The sequence below is a fragment of the Mustela nivalis genome (assembly GCF_964662115.1).
Source record: "Mustela nivalis genome assembly, chromosome: 17".
Lineage (NCBI taxonomy): Eukaryota > Metazoa > Chordata > Mammalia > Carnivora > Mustelidae > Mustela > Mustela nivalis.
Window position 1 is genome coordinate 5557684 of NC_139036.1, and position 8422 is coordinate 5566105.

The following is an 8422-nucleotide window of genomic DNA, read 5'->3' on the forward strand; positions in this document are numbered from 1 at the left end:
TCAGATCTTACTTTCTCTTTGTAGGCACTCCTTGGGAAAATATCATTCCATATTGTCACTAGTAGATTACTAAGTATATATTATTGCTAGTATACTATGAATATACCCCTTTACTAAGGGATGAAGTGAAAGAGAACTCTTCTTTGACTTACAGATGTTTTCTCATTTTGTGAATCGGTGTTCTCCAGAGAAACAGACCCAATAAAATGTATATATATGGGAAGAGATTTATTTCAAGAAAGTGGCTCACATTAATGGGTAGGATGGCACACTGGAGACTCAGGAAAGAAGTTCAAGTCAAGTTCAGAAGCTGGGGACTGGTTCTGGAGAGGACTGCTTTTAGTTCTAGTTAGGTCTTCAACTGATTAGGCAAGGCCCACCCACGTTATGGAGGATGATCTACTCTAATCAGAGTCCATTTAAATGTAATTATCATACAAAAACACCCTCACAGGAACACCCAGAATAAGATCTGACCAAATCTCTGGGTACCCCATGGCCCAGCCAAGTCGACATGTAAGATCAGCCATCCCCCAACCCTGCCATATATAGCCTTTTGTGTCTATACCTGGAACACTTTTTGGCAAGTTTTGTAGAAGCAAGCACATTTATTTACTCTTCTTGTATTATTCATCAATGTTAATCCTTGCATCTGTCCCCAAGAAGCAAGAACTTTCATTTCCCTATGTGAAGTATCTAAAATAGTCAAATTCATAGAATCACAGAGAGGATGGTAATTACCAAGAGCTGGGGAAGAGGAAATGGAGATGTATTAATCAATAGGCATAAAGCCTCCTTTGAGCAGGAGGAATTAGCCCTAGAGAAGTGCTGTACAACATTGTCCCTATCTCCCAACAATTCTATATATACCCTAAGCATTTGTTAAAAAGTAGATCTCTGAACAAACTGTGAACTGTTCTTACCATAATTTAAAAAAAAATTAGCTGAGGAGGTGGAGGTTTGGGGAGGCCAAGAGACTTGCCTGAGATCATACAACCCTGAAGAGGCCAAGGGCCCTGGTCTTACTGTGCCTACCACAGATGATCTCAGCCGCTAGGCCATCCAGCCCCTCTGCATAAGTGGACAGATCTTCAGGCTTATAGGAGAGCCTGGCCCTCTGCTTGGCCTCATGTCATTTCACACCATGGGAGTTCTCACCACCTTCCCTGTTCTTTGTCTAGGGAGCAGGCAGCTGGAGTCAGGTATCAGAAAAGGGTGAGTGACATTCTAAATATATGACTTGCTACCCCTCCAAATGCTATTCTCTATCGAGGGAAAAGAGGGAGCAAAGTTACAGCAAGGACATCTGCAAGGGGAATATAACTTGTCCAAGATGACTTTGGGATCATGAGGAGCCATAGAGGAAAACCCTATCTAGCATGCTTCCCTATAAATGACTTTGAGCAATAGTTTCTTCATTCAAAGAAATACTGTATTTTATTGGTTCTGGGCATGCCTGTTTTCACACTTTACCATCTCTGACACTGGGATATGTCTCACGTTGATGGCATCTTATGTCATAGTCCACTTGGCAGCCATATATTTTTTCCCATAAGAAGATATTTTTTAAAACCATAGTACTAATGAAATATAGTTGTTATGTCATGTGACAGTTGGGTCAGATCAACTGTTGCTTACAATAGTTATTCATCAGCTAGAACTTTAGGTTCACTCTTCAAAATTTAAGAGTTTTCATGCAGTAAAATGAACTTTTATGGGATATGTGAATGGTCTGTGGGTTTTAACCATGTACAGGTTCACGAAATCACCACCACAGTTTGGATGCAGAACAACCCCAGTCAGCCCCCAAAATCTCTCTTGTGTTATCCCTTCAGAGTTCTCCTTCCCTCTTCCCAAATGCCCTCCAACCCCTGGCAATCACTGATTTCTTCTCTATAGTTGTATTTTTTTGAGAAGGTCATATAAAGGGACTCTTCCAGTAGGCAAGCTTTGAGACTAGCTTTTTTTCCACTTAAAATGCCTTTGTGATTTGTTTAAGCTACTGCCTACTACATGTGTCAATAGTTGGGTCCTTTCTTCCTGAATAGTGTTTCCCTGTATGGATGAGCTACAACTGTTTGATCATTCACCTGTTGAGGAAAGTTGGATTGCTCCCTTATTTAAGCAGTTCTAAACAGAGCATCTATAAACATTCATGTACAGGTTCCTGTATGAACATAAGTTTGTTTCTTGAGGGCAGATTCCCAGGTGTGGGATCATTGGGTCACATGGTGTATGCATGGTTTAGCTTCTAAGAGGCTGTCAAACTGTTTTCCAAAGTGGCTGCGCCATTTTGTATTCCCACCAGCAATGTCTGAGAATTCTGGTTGCTCTGTATCCTTGTCAGCACTCAAGACTGTGTATTTAATTTTAGCCATTCTAATAGGTAAAGAGTGGTATTTCTTTGTGATTTTAATTTGCAAGACTATGATGGCTGGTGGCGATGGGCAACTTTTCATGGACTTAATTGTTACCCATATATATTCTTTGATTCAGTATCTGTTCAAGTCTTTTGTCCACTTTTGGAATTGGTTGTTTTCCTATTGTTGAGTTTGAGGGTTCTTGATATATGCTGGATACAAATCCTTTGTGGAATTCACAGTTTGCAAACATTTTAACACAAACTCTGGCTTGTCTTTTCATTCTCTTAAAATTGTCATTCACAAGGCAAATGTTTTCATTTTGATGAAGTCCAACTTCATCACGTCAAAAAAACTTTTTTGCCTAACCCCTAGGTCCCTCAGATTTTGTTTTCATGTAATGAAAAGTTTTATAGTTTGACCTTTTAATCTAGAGTTCGTTTTGGGTTAATTTTGTATAAAGTATGAGAATTTCAATTGAGGTTCCTTTTTTTTTTTTTTTTTTTTTTTTTGCATACAGAGTTTGACTATTCTAACAGTGTTTGTTGAAAAAGACTATCCTTTCTCCTTTGAGTTGCTTTTGAAGCTCATTCTGAAACTAATGGGCCATGGTAAGTGGATGTGTTTCTGGAATCTTTGTTCTGTTTTTCCCTTTTCACAAAAACACACTCTCAATTATAGTAAGTGGCTCACTTTGGGTTTAAATAAATGTCATTCTATGAATGGGATTTGTCACATCCGTGTAATGTGACTTGTTGACCTAGGATGGGTCGACACAATGGTAAGAATCAGAAGACTAAGGAAGCTTCAAAGAGGCGAGAGTTCGTGCCTCTGCGATGTGGCATCTGGAGAACGGAAGGGCTGAGGCGTACGGCTGTAAGTTCTCCATTATACTCTGAGTCAGTTACACTCGGACTTTTTATACTTCTTTGTTTAACTTTGAAATGTTCAGTATCAATTTTTGTTATTTAAAAAAGGGATGGAGATAAATGGGCACCATCAGTGGGCATTTTAGAGGTACTGGTAATGCTCTGCTTTTTCTTCTGGGTGCTGTTGAGTAGGTGTCTTCCTCTTGCACAAACCCACTGACCTGTCTGCTTAAGCTCTGTGCACTTTTCTCCAAGTGTATCACATACTTTAGTCAAATAATTTACAGAAAATGTAGCCACCTCAGGGATTGGAATTGTGAGCTTAGAGATAAGATATAGATATTTATTTTTCATATTATAACCTTCTGTTATGTTATCCCCCCCCCGCCCGGGTTTGATGTATTACCTTTACAAAATAATATTTAAAGGGATTTTCAGCATGTCAGCTATAAGAAGAGAAGGAAGTGGACCCTTATTATATACACATGGGGAAGATGACCAGGATAAACCTCTAAGAAAAAAAAAAAAAGCTGTGGAACAGTATGGTATAGTATGATGCTTAAAAAAAAATAAAGGAAAGACTGGAAAGCATCTACCCATGGCTTGGCTGTTTTTCTTCCTTAACTGTGTATTTCCTTAATTGTGTGTGTAAGAGCCAGGATTCTGAGAGGTAGTGGGGGTTGGTTCCATTTTCAATGTTACACTTTGCTGCACGGGACTTTTCCAGAATGAACTTGTATCCAGTTGATAATTATATAAAAAGGAAAAAGAAGTGGGAAAGTTAGTTATAAAATAATAAAATTAATGGACACCCTGATATAGGCATTTTGGTCAATCTTCGGCGGTCATGTCTGTTGGGATCTCTGAGACCATGACCTCAATATCTGTAAGTCTGGCACATCGTAGATTCTCACTTGACACTATTTCAGATAAAACATGGAAATAATAAAAGTATTTCTTGGTACTTGTTCAAGTTAGTGTCGCAGTTTTGTTTTGGTTTAGTTTAGTTTCAACTTTTCTTTTTCCTTTTTTTAAAAGATTTTATTTATTTTTTTTAACAGAGAGAGATCACAAGGAGGCAGAGAGGCAGGCAGGCGGGGGAAGCAGGCTTCCCGCTAAGCAGAGAGCCTGATGCAGGGTTCGATCCCAGGGCTCTGGGATCATGACCTGAGCCAAAGGCAGAGACTTTAACCCACTGAGCCACTCAGGTGCCCCCAACTTTTCTTTAGGTTATCTTTTTCACCAATGCACTGTGATAGATTGATTTTCCAGAACAAGACGTAACAAGACCCCGGAGCTGGGGAGGGGAGATCAGGCGGGTGTCAGAGGCCATCTGTCCCCATCACCGGGAACCCTAGCCTACAGCACCCTTTCTCATCCTGACTTACATGACCCCTCTATTTCAGATGTATGGCCCAGAGGCAGCCGCCCGCTTGACGTAAGAACGGCTCTCTGACACGGATGGCTTGGGGCTGAACCCTTGTCATGAGTACCCCTTCACCTTCAGATAGTCAAGCACCTTATGTGTCTCCCTAAAAAGATGCTCTGAAAATAAGCACTAGATTTGCCCCCATTTTGCCAATGGCACTAATGTTGCAAAAGCCACAGAACGTGCCCCCCATCACCCAACCAGTACGCCGTGGAGGCGGACCCCTTCTGGACCCTTTTGTTTATGTAGCTTTGCACATCTGTCCGGCCACACTCCTGCAAGCCTTTGGAATTCGAAGATTGAGAGGCATCATTCAGACTTGGGCTGTCTGTCCTCAACCCCCTTTCCAACGTCCTTCCGTCTCCTCAGAGATTGTCTCTGTCTGGAGAACTGGGGCCACCACTCTCATGGGCATCAACACAACAATGCGTTATGTACGCACTGGACACAAGAGTGTTGTCTTTCAGGGGCACCTGGGTGGCTCAGTGCGTTAAGCCTCTGCCTTCGGCTCAGGTCATGATCTCAGGGTCCCGGGATCGAGCCCCGCATCGGGCTCTCTGCTCAGCAGGGAGCCTGCTTCTCCCTCCCTCTGTCTGCCTCTCTGCCTACTTGTGATCTTTCTCTCAAATAAATAAAATCTTAAAAAAAAAAAAAAAGAGTGTTGTCTTTCAGGTGTAGAAATGGTAAGCTAGATCATAAACACAGAAGTGTAAATTACCTATGCCAACAGTCTGAGGAAGAATAAAGCTGCTTACGGTCCCACCACTCAGCTTGAAAAATGCCACTTTGACCAGCATCTCTGTAGTCATGGTTCCTCTGCCTGGTCACATCTCCACTCCTGCCCAGCACAGGGATAACTATTCTAGGGATGTCCTCAGACCCTTTTCTGCCTCCTCCAGAGTTTCATCACATGTGTTTATGCCCAAACTCAAGCTGGTCAGTTTTTCTACCCCAGAAATTTGTCGTGAAGTGAGGGGCGTTTGAGAGACCCAGCTCGCTCTGGAGAATCAAGCTCTGAAATTCTGTGCATTTAGGGTCAGATTTGACATCGCAGCAAATCAAGGGCTGGGACCAGCCAGAGCTGCTTGGGAGCAGAAGTCCTGAATACACAGAGGAAGAGAGCCGACAAAGAGAAGAGAAAATGGGGCAGATACAGAAAAAGAATCAGACAAAACACTCTGTAGGGGGAGAGAGAGAGAGAAAGAGAATGGAATCCCCCCAAACTACAGCTGTAAAGAACACTGGTGATTGATGTTTGAGAAAATTTTCCCTTATTCAATAAATTTCCTTTTTACATGAACGAGTCTGAGTACATTTCAATCTCTTGTCAACCATGAATCCCCGATATTCTGTTTTCTGATATTCTGTCTTCAAACAGAGCCACCTTCCAAAAAGCCTGTAGTCTTAGCTGGGGTTTGCCTGAAGACAGAGCCTGGGACAAGGACTAGGAGGGGGCGGTAATGGTGACCCCAGGAAGCAGGGAGTTGGGGGACAGGGAAAGGCAGAAGGAAAAGCCAGTAGAGTGCACTTTATGGAGCTGGTTCCCCTGTGAGCAGCTGGGTTCATTCGTGTTCCAGAACCTGCAGGAACCCCATAGAATGTGTCTCCCATTTGCCCCTCATTGCCTGCCAATTCCTGTACCCTGTCCCTCTGGGGACATTAACTCCTCTACAATTCTGGATAGCATCGTCAAGGGCTGAAAGCATTCTTACACTTTAGAAAAACCCCCAAGACAGAAAAGTGCAGAGGGGGAAGTGGAATGCGCCATAAATGGACTTCCTCTTACGATTCCTAACATTTTCTTCCCTCTAGCTTACTTTATGCAAGGATACAGTAGAGAATGCATATAGCATGCAAATGCTGTGTGAATTGATGGTGCTATCAGTAAGGCTGCCGGTCGATAGGAGGCTTTAGTAGTTAAGTCTGAGGAGGAGTCAAGAGTTATGTGTAGGGGCGCCTGGGTGGCTCAGTGGGTTAAGCCACTGCCTTCAGCTCAGGTCATGATCTCAGGGTCCTGGGATCGAGTCCCGCATCGGGCTCTCTGCTTGGCAGGGAGCCTGCTTCCCTCTCTCTCTCTCTCTGGCTACCTCTCCATCTACTTGTGATTTCTCTCTGTCAAATTAATAAATAAAATCTTTAAAAAGAATAATAAAAATAAAATAAAAATTTAAAAAAAAGAGTTATGTGTAGCTTTTTTTTTTTTTTTTACTTTTTTTTGTTTGTTTTGATTTGTTTTTTTATGTAGCTTTTTGGCTGTGTGGGGGTCAGTGCCCCCAGCCCCTATGTTCAATGGCCAACTGTACAAAGAAAGGCCATTTTGCCTGCAAAATGTGTTCTCGCTTTCATCTTTTAAGAACATCTTCACTTTCTCTGGGTAAACCACCCCTTTCCCATTCTGCCCATCAGAGCTGCGCCACCCCCTCCTGCTCTAAAATGGACACATGGCCCAGGCCTGGGTAATCTAACACGTCGTGGTAATTTCCAGATGGTCACATGGCACCAGTGGGTGTCAGTACCTTAGTTTGAACTAGTGGGAAAGAAGAATCTTTATTTAGGTTTTAAGCAGGTAGAGTGTGAGCCTGGAGCTGTTGATTTGCATCTTGTCCCGATGAAGGGGGGAGTCTGTTGAGAGTGAAGCCCACCCATTAGAATATGTTCCTGAGAAATGGAATTTAAAAAAATAAAAACACACAGAAACAAACAAACAAAAAAGACTGAATCCTGGTGGTGTGGCACCATTTGGTTGTCTGGATCTAGCCATGCCTGAAATAGGCTTTCCAGTTACTTAGGTGAGTAGATGTTTGAGTTGCATTTATGCCACACATAACCCACAAAGTCATTGCTGAATTCTCAAGGATTCAAATGGGAGATGGGGTGGTAACAAGTATGAGAGGCCCAGGACGACCAAGGGGACCCACTTTGGTCCCTTCCTGTGTCTCCATCAACCTATCAATTATTCTGGTGAGGAATTCCAAGTCTGAGAAGACCCACGTGTTTCCAGGAAGGTTGAGGGAGGCAGGGTGGCAGCTAGTGGGGTCCTTCCTGGCTCAGGAGACCACATCTGCCTGGTTGCTGCTGGGCAGCTAATTTAGAGTCTGTCCTCCTGCCCTGGACCCACCCACCATGCTGATTGGATGCTCCAACTTCAGGAAGAGCACCAGGCTCTCTGTTTCTGACCCTGAATCCTCAGCCCTGCCCTTGCAGCCAACTCCTCTGCTGATATCACTGAGTATATGTGCTTGGAATATTCTGGAGATGACAGCTGAGCCCCTACAGGGCTTTATTTTAGTGTCTGGAATCCCCACTAGCAACCTTGGAACAAGTAGGGCCCTCTGGTTAGGCGCTACTTGACTCTGATGACATACAGATCTGGTAGTTCTTTGGGCTTAGTGGTAAGCATACCTACAAGGATGCTTGCATCTCCTGGAGAGATTGGCCCGATGTCCTCTGGTTCTTGACTTTCCCCGAGGAGGCTCATAGATTTCTTCTGGGCTTTGGTTATCAGTCAAGACCCAGGTTGGAAGCAGTTGTGCACTCAAGTGGGGTGTATTCGTTTTCTAGGGCTGCTGGGATAAATTACCACAAGCTGGGGGGCTTTAAACAGCGGGAATGTATTGTGAGACAATACAGGAGTCCAGAAGTCTGCAATCAAGGCGGTGTCAGGGCCGTCCTCCCCCTCCTCCCCCTGCCCCCGAAACCCGTAGGGGAGAGCTCTTTCCTCCTTGCCTCATTGTCGCTCCTGGCAGTTGCCGGTTTCTTGGCTT